The following is a 22,556-nucleotide window of genomic DNA, read 5'->3' as shown; positions in this document are numbered from 1 at the left end:
GCGACCTTTTCGAGCGCTTTATCGAAGCGTGAAAGATATTTCAAACTATCGCAATATCTCAGTACCAATGATTCCTCGCGTTCTATAATCGTACAGTTCTACATCTACGAAGAGAGAAAAAAGAAAGTGAAGAAATTAGAGGAACGCGTTGTCGAGAAAAAACGATCGATGACGCGTCAAGTGTCCGAGGTTCAGGATTCAACCTCCCCCTCCCTCCCTCCCGTTCCGTCCCGCGATTTATTTCCATTCGCGACAAAGCGGTTCGAGCAATTCGAAAAACGCGCGGAGTGAAAGGAAACAGCTTCTTCTATGGGATTTTCTTTTTTCACGGTGATCCTATCGGAACGCTCTCCTTTGTGACTGCTATGTTTCCCCTTCTCGAGGTGAGGTAGCGGTTACTGGCGAAGAGAGAAAGAAAAAAAAAAGAAAGACGGAAACCCGTCGCGTTCCATGTGTCGTCGTTCCCGAGGGATCTTCTTCGAGAGATTTTCGAACGGGCGAGCGGAGAGAGAGAGAGAGAGAGAGAGAGAGAGAGAGGGAAAGAGGGGGGCCAACGGTGCACCGTTATGTCATATTAGGAAATACGCGCGTTTAACGGTGTTTCTCTATAGCCGATTCGCTGTTCGCCTCGATCGTTCGCCACGGATTCGATAATAGCCGCTGGAAAAAAACCTTCTTCCGCGTCTGGAGGATCTGTACTCGAGTATCTCTCGTTTGTACGTCGATTATCGAGCACGTATACTCGTCTTCGTATAGGTCCTTAAGTCGACCGATGCTTTGGCTGGACGTTTCTGGAACGTTTCGCGTCGCGGTAGCACGCGAAACGATAGCATTCGTTGTCTTTACCGTTCTCCTTTCGTCGTGGCTTTAACTTTGGTCCTGGTACCGTTAGGGATGTCGGCTCGCAAAGAGTCGAGCGCGAGGAAACACTTTCTGTATTCGAACAGCACCTTCTATGACGTAACGCGCGCTCCGAAGGGTCCCGACCGTTTGAAGTAACATCCTCTTCCTCCGCTGTCACGCCGATTAACCACGCATTGAAATCTCCGCAGCCGATTCGATGAACGTTAACCCCTTGCCCCGCGGTCCCTTACGGAACCACGCTCGTAAAGGCTATTTTCATCGTTGTTCGTATGCTAGAAGGGAAATAAATATCTTCCTCGTCTGAGACCTACGCTCGTTTCGAAAGGCGAAGGAATCCACTGTACGTCCGACTCGATACGACGAGGCGATACGTTAATTCTCTTCCCCAGCGGTGTCCCGAATTTCTTAGACACGAGAGCCACCCTTTTCTTTCGAGTGGAGGGAGACGGTACGTGTTCCCCGTTAACGAAAGTTTCCGCGAACGAAACTTTCCTCGCAACGGTTTTGCGCCGTTTGCTATGGAAACTATGTCAGGTCACCGGGTGTTTTCCGGAACAGTCCAGAAAAACACCGGTCTCCTCCACGTTGGCTGATAAAACTCGTGTTCCTACCGTGATCGACTGTAAGCACCGCCATTGCGGATCGCGTATATAAATGATCCGTTGGAATCGAAGATCGCGACGGCGCGCGAAGGGACGTAGGTATTCGCGGGAATAGAATAGAACTGCATGCATCGCTCACCTTAGTGGTATCCCTGGAAGCCGGCGAATCTTGTCACGACCACGATAAACTGTCAAAGTTCACAAGCAACGGTCACTGACATATCTCGAGCGCCTGATACGGTCCGTGAGCGAACACACGGGGCTTCGGTATCTCGACGGGGACGAACGGATTCAGTGTCATCGAACGTGTAGCTGGAAAAGCGATCGAGTTCTGAGCGAGTTCCCGGGGGCACTGAACGTCGTTTCCTGTTGGTGCGTGTCGGTCCTGAACGAGGAACCCAGCTCGCCGCGGAGCAAGAAATTTCCCTGGTGCTCCTCCGGCTCGGCTGTGCTCGCCAGCCTGGTCTCCGAGATCTTCGATCGAGAGGTCGGCGTTCGGCGAGGATCCACGACGATCGACTGGTTCGCACGCGGTTTTTCCTCGCGGGGATCCTTCCCTCGTCCTCGCGGGACGCGGCGCGTCGACGTAGGAAGACGGTCGATCTCCGAGGATGAACGCGGAACGTTAACCAGAAGCCGGATGATGTACGACGATCGGTACCTATCACGCGCGGAGGACCTCTCCTCGGTGTTTCGCGATGCGGAGGACTGCCTCGTCCTTGACGTACGGTCGTGTACACCGTGCGAAGCCGCGTGGTTCGAACTGACGAGCACGGCGGGTAAGGTGAGTCTAGGTGAGTCTCGTTGTGTACGAGCCGCGGTGTGCGCGCGTGTACGCACCAACGTAACCGCGTTACACCGTGCCGCGTTCGTGTGCGTTGCCGGGAGGGGACTGGCGGAGGGCGAGGAAGGAAGAGGAGGCCCCGGCTTGCTCCTCCGCTTGGCTCGGCTCGGCTCGTCTCGGCTCGGCCCGACGAGTCTCTCCTCTCTTCTTTTTCTCCGTTCTTCTCTTCTCTCCTCTTCACTTCACTTCTCTCCTCCTCTCCTCTTTTCTCTTCCCTCTGCTTCGCCTCTCTTTTCGCAAATCTTCGCTTTTCTTTTCTCTCCTCTCTTTCCCGTCTCTTCCCTTTTCTTCTTCTCCTTTCCACCTTCCGAATGCCCCCTACGTTGCGCTCTGTCCGTCTCGACGCGTTCGACGCGAGAACACCGGGAACCGAGGCAGAACTGCTTCCTCTCTATCTCTCGGTTTCCCTTCTTCGTCCTGTACCGAGTCTTTTCCTCGTTCTTTCCTTTCCTCGCCTTCCCTCTTGAATCCTGGGCCCGCGATCCTCGACAGTGCGAGAAGACGGCGGTGTGCGGCTGGTTCGTTTCGTTCGTTCGTTCTCTTGTTCGCCTGTTCGCCGGTTCTCCAATTCGTTCGTTCGTTCGTTCGTTCGTTCGTTCGTTCGTTCGTTCGTTCGTTCGTTCGTTCGGTTCAGTTCAGTTCGGTTCGGTTCGGTTCGGTTCAGTATTCCCCATCGACAGAAGCAACGGTACTCTTCCCCACCCCCTTCTTCGCTCGCTCGACTTCGAGTTCTCCTCGGCGAGAAGGCTACCGCCTTCTCCTCTTCTTCTTCCTCCTTCTCCCTTTCTATAACCTCGATGCTCCTCTTCCTCTCTGTCCGACCAACGGAACCTAACCCGGGGTCCTCCTCCTCGCGTCCCTTTCCCTCGCACCGCTTCCACGGCCCTCCCTCTTTCTCTCTGTTTTTCTCGGGCCGCGCGCGCCTTCCCTCTGCGGCCCGGGGTACACGCGCGCGCTCGCTCGCTCGCTCGCTCGCTTCTTCTTCTTCCGTGTCCCTCCTCTGGCTCGGACGCCGCGCGACCGTGTCTTCCTTCTCCTCTGGTTACTGACCTCCGAAAATACAAGTCGAAGGACCCAGGCGTGTGTAGACCTTTCCGTGCCCTCGCACCGTCTCCCCTTCATCTTTTCTAGCTTCTAAAGCCCCCTAACGAACGCGCCGAGACGCGAGTCCGCCGGGCTTCTCTGTGAAATGGGAAACTGAACGCGGGACCCGTTGCCTCCTCTGTTTTCCTGTTTTCCGCTTTTTCATTCGTCCGAGATTTCCACGGTTAGGGCTACCGAGATGAGTCTTCCTCGAAGTTACCGGTGCCAGCTCCATTAGGAATGATTTCCTTCGACGCTCGAGAACCTCGGGGAAGAGTTTGTCGCTCCGAAAACTCGGACAATGATCGGCGAACGGCAAAAAGAAGGGCCTGTTACGCCTGGTTCTCCGCGAGTAGACGAGACCGGCGAGTAATTATATCATTTTAATCGGCTCTCCGTTTTTATGCGGCCCGTCTCTTCCGTGTTTCTTGCCTCTGGTTACTGACCTTCGGAAATCCGAGCTATCGGCCGGCATTCGGTTTCTTCTTTCGTTTCTTCGGGCCCGTTCTTAACGGCCGAGAAGCGACGACGGGGAATCTGGTGTCGACGGCGGCACGGAAAAACTCGCGGATCGGTTTCGCGTCTTCCTTTTCCCGCCGCCGCGACAATTATCAGCGGGGGAGCTACCGTTAGGAGCCTTCACTCGGATCGTACCGGCGCAAGTGCAACCATTAAATCGTCGGAGGCGTAACGCTGTTTTCGCAGATACAGTTTCGAAGATCGCACTTCGTTCGGATTCCAGGAAATAAGAATCAATTTCTCTCCAGGCGTGACTCTAACTCTTACTCCTGAAAATTCTCATTACTTATACTATCTTCCAGTTCTTCCTGCGAGTTCTTTCTCAGTACAGATTAATCGTATCGCTCAAAAATCGAATTCCATCTCTCGAAAGAATCTTGATAACCCGAAAGTAAAGTAAAAGGATTCCGAGATCCCTACGAACATTGCTCTATTATATACTTTACACCCTCGTATCTGTCTCAAACGCGTAAAAATCATAAGTCTAATAAAGACCATTCGACAGCGAGAGGAACAGCGGTCGAATATCGCGAGGGGATTGGCGCGCGGCGAGCGTTCACCGTGAACCGGCCGTTGCGGGCGTTAAAGTCTCCGCGATCCGGTGGCTCCGCGGCGAGATACACGAGGCCCTGGGCGACTCCGTCGATTTATCGCGCTTTAAGCCGTTGCGTAAGAGGTCCTTGGTCGAATAATACGTTCGGCCGCGCGCGGCACAGCGGTGTCCCCGCGCGTACGCGCGCGGAACGTGAATTTGAAAGTCGATCGAAAGTAACGCCTGCCGCGACCCCGGCGAACGAAATTTATTCTCCGCGGCGATTCGGGGCGGGAACGGCCGCGTGAAATCCAGAAGGAAGGCTACGACGAACGGTTAAACTGCCGCCGCGACACGTAACGACACAGGAAACCACGACGATAAAGAGGAACGGGAGGATGCGGCCGCTACTTTTACATAATACGGTGGCACCTGGGTCGGGAAACGGAGCCGCTGAAACGATGCCGGGTTCGATCGAGCGTGTCACGTCGAATTATTCGCGTTTCCCGTTTACTCAGTCGATTTTTCCGACAGCAATTTCCATCGATTCTCTGGACTCGGTGGCTGCTGATCCTGTCGTCGCTAGAGAGCTGTGAAAATTTACACTTATCTCCAGCTCTGCCTCTCTATCGATGAAATTTACGTTGTCCCTATCTCCTTTCGTGTTATCCACACGCGATACACGTATAACATCTTACGTTTCACGTGAATCTATCACGTACGATCCCTTCCAACTCATTCCACCTTCGCTCTTCCTTTCGTCCAGTTCGTCCTCGTACCGTCGTTTAACCACAGAACCCCCGAACGCAAGGTGTTCCGAAAAAAGGGGGATGCAGAGCCGAGGCGAGGGGGATCGTGTCCGCGTCGAGATAAGTCAACGAGTTCAGATATACAGCGTCGTTAGGGCACCGCGCTCCGAGATCGTCGATCAAGATATTTGATCCCGTGAACGCGCGTACAGGGAGGATCCGCCATCGTATTTTCCCCTGGCCGGCCGCTTATCGTAAATTCCGATGGTAATATTTTTCGTGGGAAAAACTCGGCGCTCCGCCGGCTAGATAGGGAGGAAAGGGAAACTGGATTCTCGGCGATGCGAAAAAGCGAAAGAAAACTGAAACGTTCGGATTTGCTTCTCTAAGCTCGCCGAAGGGAAAAAAGAATTCATCGGCGATACCCGTCTCCGGAGGAGGTGGTGGAGGAGGATGAAGAGGAGGAGCAGCAAGAGGAGGAGGAGGAGGAGGAGGAGGAGGAGGAGGAGAGCGATCGGAGCGGGTAACCGGAACGGAACGGAACGGAGCGGAGCCGAGCGTTCGCGTGTGGTTACTGACCTCTAGCATCGAGCACTCTTACGCTTGCACTACTTAGCTCTAGCTCTCGTCGTTACCGAGCTGCGTACCGAGAGCCAGGCTCTCCGCGATCACGCTAAATCGCCACTTTTCTCGACGTACCTTCGACGTTGCAGCGTTACCTTTACCTTCACCTTGCGCCCGCCGCCCGTCCCGCCGCCTCTCCCCGCCGCTTCCGCTCGCCGAGACGACGGAAGGCCAATAGCGCGTTTCGCGTGTCTACCGGAAGCGCATACTGCAATCTGTGTCATAGACAGCCGGCGTTCGGAGAACTTGCTTCTCGCTTCCTTTCGTCGACGCCTGTCCCCTCCACCGCGGCTCGCTACTTTTCTATTTTTAATTGAAACGCCGCGCCGGTCTTACACGCCGTTCCCGCCTTAATTAATTAATTGTTCGTCCGTTTACAACCTGCCACCGCCTCGCCGCGGTTACGACGACTTTAGGGATGCATACGTAAGCCGGAGATCGGTATCGGGACGCGAGGCGTACAGGTGTTTCCCGGTTAATCGAGCAAATTGAAAAGTAAAAGCTCTCAAAACGCGCGGGAGCTTCCGTCGCGAGGGAGCCCGGCGGTTCCCTCGGCGGACGGAATGGACTTTCGAACGGAGCGCGGATTAAAATCACGTTCGCGGAATCGGGAGAAAAATCGCCGATTTCCCCGCTGCTCTTGATCGTGGCAGGGAGAAGCGCAAAGTATGACACGACTGGCGAGAGATGTCCGCGGCGAGTTCGTTAACCCCTGAAAATACTCTCTTGCGTCGTGGTTGCGTGCTCGGTGCACCGGGATGCACTAGTTTACTTCTTTCCGTATCGTGGAGGTGGTTTTGCCGCAGCGCGGCTCGGCTCGGCTCGGCGCGGCGCGGAGCGGAGGTGTGTAGGCTACGTGCAGAGCCGACGACGTCGTCGCGAGTCTTCGCCGATGCTTCGCATTAGAAACTTCACCTACATCGCGAGCGAATCAGCCTCTCTCGCGAAAGGCCTGTCTCTTGTTCGACGCCTCGAAGAGCGCTCTGTTGTTCCTTCGAGCGCCGATCGAACGATGATCGCGGGCGATTCGATGTAACGAGAAATCCCGGCTTGGGTTACCGTGTCTCTTTCCGTTCCAATTTCGAATTTATTCCTGGCACGATCGTTCCGAGAACCGGCAGATTCGTTCGAGGTCTAATCCCCCTGCTCGTAATCATCGACAGGCGCGTCGATCCTTTGCCAAGTCGTTATTACCGAAGAATAGGTGTTCCCTATTTCGAATCTACAAGTGTACTCTCGTTTTCCACGAATTATCGAGCACTTTCGACATGCTTATTCAGATACGACCGCGTGTTCATCAATGAACGAACAGCACGGTCCCATTCGCGGCGGTTCGTTGACGGATCGGCTACCGGGATGAACGTCCGAGTCGGCGGAAGAAAGTATTCCTCTTGATTCCGAGCCGTTAGATGGAAAAGCTACTTCACCTACATTGCGGAGACGCGTCTCGTTTCCCCGCGACGGGTAATTACGCTCGCGAACGTCGGCGTTCTCGAACGGGGGACGCGAACCCGGCGATTAGCAGGTGGCCGGGCCCGGGATTCGCGAATGGACGCGCCGAGACGGCTCGTCGTCCCGTTGAAAGACCGTCTGCCAACTATCGGCGCGAAAACGATTCGTGGAACGTTCGGCGGTCGCCTGGCTATTTCGTTTCGACGACTCTGTTACACGGCCGGGCCGGTCCAGTAAGGGAGGCCAGCTTAAAAATTCCAATTTACTCCCGTGGAATCAAGGTCCAACAACCTGCGAGGTCCTTGAACGCTGAATAGACTTTATCCTTGAGACGCTCCCGTGCCTAGCTGTTCGACAATTTCGTCAGCGCGGTGGCCTTCGTCGTCTAAAGCTGGCACGCCGAAGAATTCACGGCGGCGCTCGTCAGGCCTGTCTTTCGCAATTAATTCCTCCCGACGTCGATGGAACGCCCAGCGAATCGCAACGTCCTCTCCCTTCGAGCATTGATTATCTCCTTCCTTTTGTGATCCGAATCATCTTTTAATTGAATGATGGAACAATGACCCTATTGTGCGAACGAGCTCGTTCGCTCTTTTCAGATCGAGCCGCGATTGTCGCAGGGAATCGTTTATCTCGAACCTGTTCGCGTTTTCCTGAAACATAAGCCGTCCGAGGCTCGGATCCATGGAAATAGATCTCGCGGCGAACTTTCACCCCTTCGCGATAAAAGTACAGCTAACCGGTGGTCCAAGAGCTACAGATAGCATCGGTCTAACGATTCCCAAGATCATCGTCCACGGTCCACGCAATCAGCTTTTCTAGAACGCTCGAGGGGCTTCCCGAAAAGTTCCCGGCAGGCCCAGACTGGTCTCGGAAGAAAGGGAAAAATGCGTCGGGCCGGAACGGGCCGCGGTGCACGAAGGGCGACCGGGGTGGAACCGGGGGGTCGAGGATCCTGGTTAACGTTACTTCTCCGCGAGGCCAGTTCGTTTTCATTTGGGGTCCGGAAATTCGAGCGGTACGTCCCTGACGGTCTCAACGTCTGGCTAGGCTAGGCACGGGAGTACTGTTAGCTTTGGGACCCGAGCTGGCGTCGGGCTGAAAGGAGAGACGACGGAGAACAGTAGAAAAGGAGACAACGCTGAAGTAGGAAGACGAAGAAGAAGAGGAGGAAGAGGAGGAAGAGGAGGAAGAAAAAGCTAAAGAAGGGGAGGAGAAGAAAAAGAACTGGAAGAAAGGGAGGAGGCGTCGGCGGAGGAGGGTATTGCGCGAGGGACGGGCCCCGTGGAATCCTATGGTGAGCCATAATGTAACACCGAGTCGAAAACATCGAGGTTCGTCCTCGCTAGCCTGGAGCGAGGGCCGCCGTGGACGTTCGCTCGCTCGCTCGCTCGCTCGCTCGTTCATCGTCCTCGCTCGCCTCGAGACCGCTCAGAAGTGAAGTGGCACACAATGCGTAAGAGTATTTTCAGGGTTCGATGACCGCTCTGCTTCCTCGAGGCTGTCCCTAGCGATGGCTTCGACCGCGAACCGAACGGTATCGGCTCTCCTCTCGAGAAACCGCGAACGCCGAGCCGAGCCGAGAGCCGTTCGGTTTCGTCCATGCCGGACCCTGTCCACCCGGGCCAGCCAACGGGATTTTTTTCACAGCCGCTCGGTCCCCGCTCCCTGTGTGGTTATTTTTGCCGATTTTCGTTCCGCGAGGTTCATAAGCTGGGCCAGGGGTGGTCAAGAATACCGAGTCAGTTCTCGGGCTGACGCGTTTCGACGGAATCGTCTCTGAGATTCAATTTTTCTGAAATTCATCTTGCAACGATGATCGGAAGATCGTCAGAATGATACACTGCTTATCTCCGTTTGGATTCTTACACGGTCTTCTCGAAATGTTCGTCCCCTTGTCCTTTTCTTTTCGTTTCTCCCGAATTCTCGACGGACGTTGATCAACACGACAACCGGCGATTCGCTCGTTTCTTTGTCCTCCCACCTTCTTCCGTGCCTTATACCTCATCGCGCCGCTTCTTCCTTGATTCGATTTACCTTTTTGCGGGAGCCGCGTTCGTTTCTTTCCTTCTCGTTGGAATTCCCGGGTTCGCGTCACTCGCAACGACCCGGTCCCCTCGGTTGTCCGCCGACTCGCCGGATAGTATTGCGTCAACGAATTCGGCTCAAGGTTTCCGTGGATCGAGGCGACGATAGTGTTCACCGCCATCTTACGCTGTCGATCTCCGTCCTACGCGGCGACGCGTGCTCGATATTCACGGTCAATGTTGCAACAGCCGATCGAACGAGGGTCTCGTTGAAAACCGTCGCGTTCGATCGAGAAAACCGCGGGATTACCGTTCGCCGATCTTTTCCTTCGCTTTTGGCGACCGGTTCGTTATATTTTTAACAACCGGTTCCTCTGCACCGGCCGCCATGGACTCGCGTTGCCGATTGTATGCAAAACAAACGCTCACGCAACGGGGAAGTCGTTGTGCACCGGAAAATCGGACAGCGCCTCGCGTCCTCTCCTCGCGCCGATTTCCAGGACCGCGAAGTCGACATCGGGGAATCGTGCGCGACGATGAAAAAAGAACGAAGCAGGGTCGTCGTTCTTTCCTACGATCGAGGCCTTTTTCGCGCTAGGGTTCAACGTTCGAGGTTAAACGGCCGACCCTGAAACCGTCAACCTGTCGAATTCGTAGCCTCGCTCGGCTCGTGACTAAGCCTCCGTTTATCTCGCATCTGCGGTCGGCTTGTCGTCGAAACTGTTTCGTAACTAGCCCGAGCGGTGCCCCGATCGGTGCCGAACACCCCCGCATCCTGTCGTCCGCCGTATTCCCGGGAAACTACGGGACGGCTCGAAAAAACGAGGATCGTTCTCGAACGTAACGTCTTCGCCGGTCGTCGGCCGTTAGAACGGAAATACGGTGACCCAGAAAAGCGTGCGGATCGCATTCTGGTTCGCGAACGTTCGAAGACGAGAAGGCACCGATATCAATTGACACGTCAACCGCCGAATCCTCGAAATCCGACTCGCTTCGATCGATTCTCTCGTATTCAAAACATCATACATCTCATCAACGAGGCATTCTAAACAAAAGATTTATACAAAAGATTTCTATTGTTCAAACATCACTTGAACAGAAATTAAAAAGACCTTCGAGTTTAACTCGTCAACCTCCAAGCTCTCCAACGAAGCTATCATTCCAACTCTATATCAATCCAAAGAAGACAACGAACGACAGGTTCCTCGCAACGGAAACGAAGATTCGCGTTAACGTCGAGGAAGTCGTCGCAGCGGGTTCGCCGTCGAGACGGCCGGCTCGAATCAATATCCTTTTGGCACCGGCGAGACGGCGATACGGTGAGAAGATCGCCTCGGAACGCTTTATCGGTCGTGTGAAAATGAATTAGCGAGGCGAGCGTGTTCCGGCACGGTTTCGGGGTGAGAACGGGACCGCTCGAGGAGGAACGGCCGCGGCGGCGGCGGCGGCCGCGAGCAAGCGAGCGAGCGAGCGAACGATTCCGCTTTGAAAAGGGAATTCTCCCGTGACACATTCGTTTTTATCGAGCCGGCCGGCTCGGCCGCGAATCTCAGCCGAGGTTTCTGGGCATATACGGAAAGTCGGCGAGTCGGCGAGTCGTATACTGCTCCGTATACGAGGCATTGACCCAGCCGCGCTGGGTTTCGTCGCACCTCGCCACGCTCCTATGGAATCGCGCCCGCTCGCCCCGCTCCTCGTCCCCTCCTGGCGGTCCCCCCCTTGCCCCTGCTACTATTCCCGTCGCGCAGGTGGTGTACCTGTTCCTCGGCGGTAAACAAATCCGCGTCTAACGGGCCCCCGAAAGCGTTTCGGTGGCGTTCCGCTCGACGAATACAGGACAACGTAAGAGCCGATCTTACGTAATCGCCGATTTCGGCGCGACCGCTTGCGGTACCGGCCGAATTCGTCGTGCCCCGGGCCTCCTCGGCTCTCCTCTTGAAGCCGGACGCGCGAGAAAGTCCGAAGAAATGGAGTTTTCTGGAGAACTCGCGGTGCCCGGTGCCATTGAACCGCGGGCGACCCGGCTCGGACAGACGGAGGAATGGCTCTTCGTGGGAACCGTCGTCAATGGCGCGATAATCCGGGATACCGCCGGTACCGCAAGCCGGGGACCGAGTTGCAAATTCGTTCTCTCTTATGGCTGAACTCGCCCTCCGCGATCGCGGACTTTATTCCGGCGCTCGGCTGTTGCGTATTAACGATGCAGCCGCTAGACGCTGGACGACTTATTTCAGAAATTATTCGGGACACTAGTGCGCAGAGTATATAGCTGGAGCATCGGAGCTTTCGTATTTCGTGGAAAAATCCGACTGATTAATAGCGTAGCTAACGAAAGACTTGGCGAGAGGATGACGTCGGAATATTCCGCGTTTCCGCGAGTCATGCTTCGATATATCAGTCGCTCGGAAGACAGTGTTAAGTGCAGAAGAGGAAAATTCAGAAATATCATTTCTCTAAAATGGTTGTATATTCAGAAGTTTTAAACAGGGTTTTCTGTATTACAAACGAAGGAACTAGGAAATCTGTGAATAACTAAGAATATTCATTCCATTAAAATTGAGAAGAATCAGAAAATCGGTCTAAAGATCGACGTAACCGCGTTGGTTTCCGAGCGGTGTCGCCGAGTCGCGCTCGGGCCGCGAGGGAAGCGTCTTTATCGGTTCCCAAATGAACGGAATCGCGTCTCAAAGTCGCGGAAACCGCGTCGGGCCGCAATTTCCTCGTCGGGCGCGGAATCGGGCGTCGCAGCGACGGAGATCCTTTGACCGCAGGTGCGTCCGGAGGTTTCGTGCCAGACGGATTCGACTCGAGAGGATTGCACGCTCGGCGCCGGTGCATTCCCGTCGTGTTCGTGTGCGAGCGCGCGCACACTCGTCCGCTCGCTCGCTCGCTCGCTCGCTCGCTCGCGGACTTAGTTGGGAACGAGGAAGACCTAGTTCGAAGGTAGAACGCTTGCAACGGCACTAGGTCACGCATCGCAGTTCCTGAACGGAGCGAGCGTTCGTCTACGTGCGCGCCGGCGTGTGCGTGTTCACGTGCATGTGCATCGGCCACCAAGTACGCGGCACGCATACTCGATCGAGAGAGCACGACGATAGTCGCCGGCTCGGCGTGTTCCATCGTCGCCGCCTTCGCGATCGGCCTCTGGAAAATTCGATCGCTTCGAATCTGCCCGCCGAATCTAGCCAGCTTCGACCGCGAAATTTCGAAAGTTCGAAATTTAGACGGTTCGTCGGCTAGCTTTTGTTCCACCTACTTTCCGCGGACGATCTCGAACGCGCTGTTACACGTTAACGAGCTGAAATAAGACGACAGTCTCCTCAAACGCGCGTTCCACGCGTCGAGCTTCGATTCACGGTGTTTCGTTCCGCGGAATCTTTCCCGGAAAAATCGAAACGTTAGGTTTCCTTTTCGTCGTGAAATTCGACACCATTCTTCGGCTATCGAGATCGCCTCGCCTGTTGCGAAACGGTAGAACGGATCCAGTGAAAATCCTTCGCTTCCCAGGTTGATGCAATATTCATCAGCATCGATGTATACCGGAACGAAACGAATCGCTTTTATTACTCTTTAATTACGCTCGCCCGGTCATTATTCAGGTTGGGAACGCTGGCCAGTTAGCGGGTCAAAGACGTTCCGATGGTTATCGATTACGAATCGGCGCGCGGCCGCGCGCGGATTCGAAAGTTCCTTTCGTTTAATCGACCGCGGGCCTGCATCCAGCTTCCGTGGTTCGGAGGCGATAACGATAACGGTCCTCGCGGCAATGGCGGCGGCGGCGGGCTCGTCCATTCATCACGATCCTTCTCGTAGGGCTTTCACCCTGCCCGCGATCGCTGCGAGGGCTAACGGTAACGCCGGCGTCCTTTCGTACCGGACGCGTTTAGGAAACTTTTCCACTCGACGGCAACGAAAGTAGTGGCCCGCCTGCGTACCGCCGAACGGGAGAGTGAATTTCGTCACCCGATCCGAGGCTAATTTGCATCGGAAAGTCCGCTCGACGGTGTCTTATCCGTACAAACAGTTCGACTCGACCCGTCGGCCTCCTTTTACGGCAACGTCGAAAACTTCTCGACGTATTCGATTCAATTCCACAATGATTCTCTGGTTGTTAGCTACTCCAAATTACAAGAAAATGTAATTGCGGAGTAAACACGTCGATTGCCTAGAACTCACGAATAAATTAACCTCTTGTTAATGAATGCATTCCGAGATTTGGAAAAGCCTTTACTCACTTTACGCCGATGTGTACATTTTCTTAATCATTTTCTATGGAGCGATACATTTCGTAATCTAGTACGTGTAATATAAGACTATCGATTCGTCGCGTCAGTATTCGACAGCGACAACGAAAACATCTCGACGTTTCCAGCGCGAGAGGTTAAGGAACGGTAAAGCCTTATGCGAAGATCAGTATTAAACATCGAGCTGCACAACATAGCTGCGTCGAATTGCTGTAAAACGCTGTATCAAATTCCATATCAATTCTCACCCCGAAGTCGCCCTTCCCCAAGAAACTTGAAAGCGTTCCCCTTCAACCCCAACATCTGCGGACCATCCGCGAGTACGAGGGAGGACACTGCATCTGGACAGTGTCATCGTCCCCATGGCCGAACCCCCATAGGTTCCGCTGGTCCTCGAGCCTTTCAGTCCCGTTCCCCGAAGTTTCTCACGATACAGTGGCAAAGGAGGATCCACCGAGAACTTCTTCCATTCGAGGAAACGTGTTGATTCATCTCGGCAAGAGTGTTACAGCGACGCGATAATTCCACGCAATACGAACGGGACTCGTGAATCATTTCGGAGCGGCACGACACCCGTACGATCAGCATTGGCGTCAGAGATCCTCGGATCTAGGCGTAGGCAGCGGGATTTTTGCCGTCTGTCGCGAAGATGAACGCGGTGCGCCGCGATAACAATGCCGCTGGGAGGAACGTCCCGATCTGGCCGCCGTCCCGGGACAACGACCCCCATCAAATTTGACGAACGCCGTTCGCTTTTCACCGATCTACTTCCGACGCGCGATTCTTAGCCGCGGAACCGTGTCATCGGTCCTCTTTCGCGTTGCGCGATCGTCGGACTCCGAAAAACTCTATTCAACCTTCCAACTCCCATTTTAATGGATCAGGATTCTGACAATAAAATTTTTTCTAGCACCGTGTCGTCAATAACGAACAGCGTACCATTCTCCTAAGGACGTCGAACTTAAAAAACTGACGAAATCGTGTTAGGTCTTGGTTCCAGGTTGTTGTGTAATCTATCGGCAACTAATTTTTACAGTATTCCTAGGGAAAATGAGAAATGCAACATTTCTTCGATCATTTATTTTCCTTAGTACAAAATTTGGATGTGAAAATCGAATAATTTTAGGGTAGTTTCTTTAAAATTCATTACAATATTTAGTATTATAACTGGTGCAATATTGCCTACAGACTTCAAAGGGTTAAGTCTTTCGCACGATCACCGAAAATTCTGTTCAACCTGCCATCCGGATCGATCAATATTCTAGAATGCAATAGAACAGACTTTAAAATTCCTTTCAACCTTTTGCGGCCGGACGTCGACATTTTGGCGAGATGAAATGTTCATATTTGGAGTGTTAAGTTCCAAACGAATGATTTAATTGAATAGTAAGAAATCAGTGTATAGTTTCCTTTTGTTCTATCTTTTAAGCATTCAATGTATAATTTAGCATCATATATTATCAGCTTTGTATACTTTAAAGTATAACCCGTCCGCGAAGGGTTAATACGAGTTGCGCCCCAGTATCGATTCCCCTAATGCCATCGATCACGAAAAAACTGACAAAATCGTGTTGTTTCCTGTGCCCGCAGCAGCCGAACCGGCAGGATGGAGTTCGTCCGAGCGGAGCGCGATTAAAAGTGAAGCCTCTTGACCACGTGGCCGGAGGTCATAGCGGCGTAGGCAGACGTTACTCTCTCGGTCTGGTCGGTGGCAGTGGCGGCGGTGTAGTTGCGGCGGCGGTGGCGGCGGCGGCGGCGACGGCAACGAGGCCTGCCTGCTTCGTCGAGCGAAGTAGTATGGTAAGTGTGTTAACAACGTAAGCAGGGTGAACGCCCTCGATAGACCTAGACCCAAAAAGCGCTCGTTCCATGGGCACTGCCACTGGCACTGGGTTAAGGCGAAGTCATGTGACGCGGTGCAGGCACACACGAGCCGTGCACAAACGCGCACACGGCTGTACGCTCACGCACACCAGCCCCGGGCCATTACTTTCACGCGTATGCGTTCGTTTCAGCGCGCACGGACTCGAGCGAGCGAGCGAACGAGCGAGCGCCGGAGTTCGTCGGCCTGACCATCTCGCGGAATGCCTCGGAATTGTTCCGACTTGTCACGATTTCCTTCTACGGCGACCGTCTTCTCTACTAGGACGCGCGGCTTTTTACCGCGATCGCCTTTCCTCCGGCATTCGATGCGCCCGCGGAACGCGATTTCCGACGTTTCGATTAGGATTAGGCCTTCCGCGAGCGTTATTATTCCTTCCGATCGATGGGAAGCGTATCGAGGCTCTCGCCGCCTCGAGGAGCACGCTCGCCCGCGAAGGGACGCGTTCGCGCGTGAAAATTTCAGTTTAATTAGATGCTAATGGATACTCGTTACGTTCGCCGGGGCATTTTCGAGCAACCGAAACCTCGAGGCGATCGAACGTTCCAGCAGCTTCAAAGAGCCGGCGCTAAAGTCGCGGTCTGGCGCGAGTCCTTTGATATCCGGGCCGCAATTAGCGAAAGTTAGATCGGCCCGGCATTTCGGCGAGGCGCGCGGCCGCGGGTCGAGGCTTCGTGAATCATTAGGTCCCCGCATGCTACGCCGAAACACTTTCGTTGCGATGCTCGTCGCGGTGCCGTAGCACCGACGGAAATTTCGACGGTCTCGCGTCGCGGTCCTCTCGTCGGACGCTCGAAGCGAGCGGAACGCTCGGCAAATTTGGAACGAGCGATCACGGATCGGTGGTCTAAAGATTAAACGAGAATTTCCCTCGTTTTCTGTTCCGCGATTCCTGTTCCACATTTCGCGCGAGCGTGCTCACCGCCGCCGCCGCCGCCGCCGCCGCCGGTCCGCGTCATTTCTCGCCGGAGGCGGCCGTCGAAAGAAAACAACAATACTTTTTTCTCGACGGTCGTCGACCTAGCGCTCGGCGCTGCGTTGTCCACCGGCGCGACTCTATTCGCCGACAAACGAATTATTAATCGGCGTGCACGGTACATCGACCGCGCGACGACTCGTTGCCTCGTCGCGGCGACGATCGGCGGCCATTTTCAGGTCCAATAATCTCCTCTGGTCTCCTTACCAAACTGTCTTGAAAATAGAAACCGATCCCGCGCGAGAACAAATATATTTTCGGCCTGTTCCGCTCTATATTCCCGTCGCTGCATCGCGTGCTTCCTGTTGCGATTCTCGAAATTCTCTCCGAGCGAGCCGTCCTTGCTGCGAGACGCCATGTATCGCGTCGATTAATAAAATCGAGAGTCCTCTGGAAAATAAGAATAACGATTCCTCTAGAACCATAATCATCGAAACCGCGACAGTTTTCAAGATCCACGCATCTGGGACGACGAGGCTAGCTCGAAATCTTGAAAAACACATTCTCGCGTTTTCGATGGGAAACTACAGAACTATCCGAGTCTGTAGCGCGACTGTTACGGGAAAACCGAATTGGGGAGGGACAAGAAGAAAATCCGTAGCGTTTTCGCAGTGCGCAGAGGCTCCGGTCGAGGAGGATCGGGGCCGCTCGCTACAGGATGATTATCCAGGCTCGCATAACTGGCGAGGAAAGGCCTGGATGTATAGTACGTCCCGGTCGTCGGTGGATGGAAGTCCATCCTTGATGGAGGTTACTCCGGGCCATCGTCCCACATCTCCTTGGATATGAACTTGTGTCTTCGTTCGGCTCGCCGGTCGTCTCCCTTCGGTTCTCCTTCCTCGTCTCCTTCGTCCTTCTTCCTGCCACCTCTACGACGTGCCCCCGCCATTCTCGCTCGCCCCCTCTCGATCCACCGTTGCTCGCCCCGTTCTTCTCGTTTCGTTTCTGGCTCCGTCGTCCTCGGCCCGCCACCTCCACCTCGGCCCGTCCCCCACCCTCCGGGCCGGCTTTTCTCCTTCTTCGGCATTCCCATTGCCCTCCCCGTTCCCCGGCGGCCCCTTCCCCTCGGCCGAGGACGCTTCTTTCATTGGCGTGACTTATTCGAATTCCGAAAGCCGATCGAATCGTCCGGAGCCCGCTCGATCGGCCCTCGAACGGGCTATTATAACGGGGATCGAGGAAAAGGGAAATGGTTCCGAGTCGCTGGTCGATAAGTCGTTACCCGCGTCCGCGTCTCCCCTTTTTCCTCCGTTCCCTCTTCCTCGATCACCCTGCTCCCGCAGGGTGCGGTCCTCGGCGTCTTCCCGATCGGTGTTTTCGATCTGTTAACGATGAAATATGGACCCTCCGGCCGGTCGCTACCCTGTCCCGTCGCCTCGCTCGACTCCCACCGGTGAAATAGAACGCCGCCGAGACGGCCGGGGATGAAACTGGACACGTCCTCCCACGTTCCGCAGTCCCGAGCCTCGCGTCGCTTCCTCACGGTCGATTTTACGCGGAGGGCTCGGCGCTCGGCAGTTACGTCACTGTCGCTTCCTCGTTCTCTCGCCTCCCTCTTTCTCCCGGCCGCGAACTTCCTCTCTCGACGCGTGTACGCGCCGCGAACGGCCGCGGAAAGTTGCCGGGCAAGGTGGCTCGACCCGAATCGCGGCCAAGTCATCGGTTCCTTCGCACTTTTCTTCGCCGCGCCGCGGAGTCCTCTCTGTCAGGGTCAAGGCACTCCGCGCTTCAGGTGCTCGGCCGCGGGAGACGCGTCTCCCGATTCGTCCGAGGCGAGCGACGAGCGCGATTCACCCTTGCGCTAACCGGAGAGGTCCGTCATTCGGTGGATACGTCGTTCGTTGCGAACCTACGAACCTGCGTTCGGTGAATCGTCGATCTTTGTCTCGTCGAATCCTCGTTTCGCGGAGCAGACGAACAGTGCTCGCGAAGCGCCTCGTCTCGCGATCGATCTCGTCTCGCGGATCGTTCCTCCCGTTGTCCGCGAGGTCGTGGATCGCGGAGGCTCGCGGAAGCGCTATAAATATCACGAGCGTCGAAGAAATGGTAATCGGACGCACGGCGGAAAGTCAGTGGCCAAGGTTTCGTCGGCAGGCGCGCCCGGCGCGGCCAGGTAAACGGCCCGAACGTTGAACCGACGAATGACCTCCGACAACAACGGGCCCTCTCCGCCGCCCTCCCTGGTTTTCGGTGTCGAAATCACCGGTGCGCCGGAATAACGCCTTTACGGCTCCGTGCTTCTGACTTTTACGACCCGCCGTTAAATGATTCTCCTCTCCTGCCCACCTGAGCTTTCAAGCTCGTTCCGATGCGCGAAAAAAGGATAAGATACCGAAGACGCCGGGGAGGAGTCGCCGCGACGTGTCGCTGGAATGCAGCAGTTTGTTTTATCGCGCGCGTCCGCCTTTGTTCTTGTTTTATTGTTCCTCAAGCCCCTGTCTCTTTCAGGTAACAGCGCGTCGAGCCGCGATGATTCAGGTGACTTCGCCCCGAGTTTCCCGGGAAACGGTCCAGCGTCCGTAACCCGCTTAGCCACACTCGACGACTCGGAGATGACCTTTCGGAACGGACGCAGGGGACCAAGGGATGAAACGGAGAAACTGGTCCAGCGTCTTCGGAGAAGCGGCCAGAGACGCAACACCGCATCCGAAAGATTCGATTGCGAACGAATTGGACGTCAGAAGTCGCTGCGCGAAGCTGTTGGGCCATTTGCATCGATCGCGGAGCGTCGCCGTAACAGAATGACAGAATAATGCTCGCGATCATCGTACCGAGCTTTCATTTGCATCCTCGATGCATCTCCATCTACATGCTCGGTGTAATTCGCGCCACTCTATTTTGATAATCAATAAAACGATCGACGAGCAGCGTGCTCGCGCGATTCGATCGAGGACTCTGGCATTCCCGAGGCGCTTTTAACACGTTAAGCGCCATGTCAGCCACTGGTGCCTAGCTGTGAAATGTTTAATAAAGCAACTAAGTTGATAATAGTGTAACGCGAACGTTGCAACGCCAAACAGTTCATAAGTATTCCTACTTTCCTCTGCTACAAAAGACAAACTCTATGGGGGAACGCTTAAGATCTTCGTGGCGCTTAACGTGTTAATTGTCCCGGTGGTTCCAGGTTCCTCGGAACGGCCGTGCAAACGGCCCCATCCCCGTTATCTTCCAATTACGCGGTCTAAGCGTGGCTCGAGTCATTCGCGCGGCTTCGTAAGCGATCGCGGCCCGCTATCCCCGGTCCCACGACACACGGGAGCTCTGCCGTTAGATGAACAGCCGATGGAAGAGAAAATAGGGATGATCCGCGGCGACCCAGTGGAAAAGGAGGATTTTCAGGGACACCGAGCCGGACCGGGGAGAGCACGCGGAAGAAAGGACTAGAGGAAGGGGGAGAAGGTTCAGAGGGGGATGAGGTAGGGGAATACGGTCGGGAAAGGGTCTGTGCGTGTTCGGGGGACGGTCGAAGACACGAGACACGGACCGGCCGCTCGTTACATAAGTAAGGTAAAGGATCTCCTCTTCTGCTCTCCTTGAGCCGATCCACATCCGCGATTATGCCACTTTCCATCGACCTCGCTTCACCTCGTCCGGCGCGAACGTGTGCGTGCGTACGCCGCGCCGAGCCGAGCCGCGCACACGCGCGCGTTGCCCACGAGCGGCGGAAGTCTCTCCGATGATTTTCTTTTCGCGCCGATCGCAACCACCGACCGCACCGTTCACCCGAGCAACGGGACTCTCCCACGATTTTCAGCGAAAGGCTCTTTCCGCGAGAGCCTCGGGCTCGATACGCTTCCACGCGGCGAATTAGGCGGACGAGATTATTATTAATTCCACCCGGGGATCCCTCGGCCTATCTCGAAATCCCTCGGCGAACGAGTGCAGGGAAATTGTATCGTCCGAACGCCCTGGCTGCCCGGAGATTAGACAGAGATTGTATTCCGGCAGAGACTCTCCGGCTAAAAGGGACGCTGTCTTTTCGAGAATCCCTCTGAAGAGGGAAATTATCAACTCTGTCCAGCTTTCAACCCTTGTATCCCGATATAAGAGGAACTTATTAAAATCGTCTTCGATGGGGTAGTTTCATTAGGAGAATGTTTTCCATGGGAATGTACCGTGGACTCTTGAACGATAGCTAAGTCAGCGTGAACCGTAAGTGGAGCTGTAGGGTTGACAGCGATCGGCTCGTCCCCGATGCGATCTCGAATCCCGAAGAGCTCGATGCTGCGAGCGCGGACCAATTTGTTGCGACGGTTTTTCACGGAAAAGTCGTTCCCTCGAGTCCGCTTATTTTTCTCCCCCGATTCCCTCTTTTTCTCTTTCTCTCTCCTCGCCGGTTCCGGTATAAAGTTAATTGGCGTAGCGATGGGCTGCGCGCGCGCGAGCCCGCTGCTACTCGATTTACACGGGTTTTAATTAAGCGACTGCGTTCGCCGGCGCACCGGACGAAAACACACCAGGCGGAATTTTTCTGGAAGTAACTGTTACGTGTTCGCCTCGGCCGGCTCCCCGCGCGGCGGCCGATACGATTCTTCCTGGCAGTAAATTCTCCGCTTTAATATCGCGAGCCGATCATATTCGGCTGTAACAGCCTCGTTAGCTCGTCACACACGCGTTTCGACGATTACTCCGACCATTATTACCATTCTTCCTCCTCCTCCTCCTCCTCCTCCTCTTCTTCTTCTTCCTCCTCCTCTTCTTCGGCCGGCGAATGCGGAACAGTTACGAACTGGAGTCGTTTGCAAGGATCTTCGGACGGATGGCCGCGATAGAACTTTATAGTCTTCGGTTATGATTCCCCATGGGATCGGTGACACTTCGGGGCCGTTGACCCCGTGCCGTGAAAGACCTTCGACAACACGAACGTCCTTGCGACGCGGTTCGGAGATCGAGCATGATCAATTCGGATAAGCGGGAAAAGAACGAGCACCTGCTGTTCCTAAGTTTCTTGTTTCTACGCGCGCATTCATCCGTCGCGCGTGTCTTCTTTGCGTTCTTTATGGAATAAATATGTTTTAAGCTGTTACTGTGAGGTCTCTGAAACGTGATCGTTGTGTCGGTTTGTTGAATCCCTTTGTAGCGCACACTTTGCATGTTAATTAAACGAGTTCCTTTGTAGTAGTGTACCGAATGTTGAAGAATAAGTTACTCTGGGATTTAATACACCTTGACAAACATTGTATGATACGTACATAATATATATTTAATTATTTAATCTTAATGGAAAATACTCTAATGATGTTTAGGTAGCAAGAAAAATGGCGCCATCTACGGAGAAAGGCTGAAGCTACTCGCTGGTGAACTTTTTGTCGGTACATAAGTTACTTCGATAGATGGCGCCACTATGGTTTTTCCATTTGGAACATACTCAGTCGGCAAGCCAGAGGTGAAAGGTTACTGGCAGAGCACGGCCAACTTTGTCTATTACCCCTGTGCACTTTTCAGCGACTGGTCAACAGCAAACGTGAAAGGCGAGTAGTAAATACATGGTAATGAGAAGAACAGAGATAGTTGTAGCCATGTGTCGATAAAATTGATTCCCATTTGTAGATGAGGTCAATTTCTATTTGTCAGCAGTTATTAGCAGTTCTTAGCAGTTATTAGCAAATTTCTCAGTTTAAAATTCTTTTGTTAGTATCCTTGATATTCTTTTCGTAAATAGTTAGAAACAAGTCGTTATAGAAAATATTTTTTATTAAATATAATATAACTTAATAAATATTTATTAAATATTTAGAAAATATTTCAACGTAACAATTTAGTGAATATTGTAAATAAATATATTGAATGAAGGTCACGTCACATAGTTGATTTGGTGGCGTTACCTACTACAGATAATCTAGAACTATTTGGCTAGAAGTTTGAGCAGTTTGGCACTACGTGGCGCCATTAATATGAGGAAGATAAGGGAGCGGGAACTGTGGGTAATTCTCTAGGGTTTTAGTCGTCCATTTATGATGAGAATACTCTGTTGAATTGTATTTAAAATTTATAACATTGTGTACTGTGGCGTTTTTTGGTCTGTGTTGTTGGTACTTGCTTATGTCTTACTCTTGGAGCGCCACATGCGAACGCACACTTATCGGTACTAGGTTATATCAGTAAATTGAATAAAACAAAAGATATAACGTTAAGTAACGTATTATGTTTTGAATTAT

The sequence above is a fragment of the Nomia melanderi genome, chromosome 12 (assembly GCF_051020985.1).
Source record: "Nomia melanderi isolate GNS246 chromosome 12, iyNomMela1, whole genome shotgun sequence".
NCBI classification, from domain to species: Eukaryota; Metazoa; Arthropoda; class Insecta; order Hymenoptera; family Halictidae; genus Nomia; species Nomia melanderi.
Note: the sequence above shows the minus strand (reverse complement) of the source record.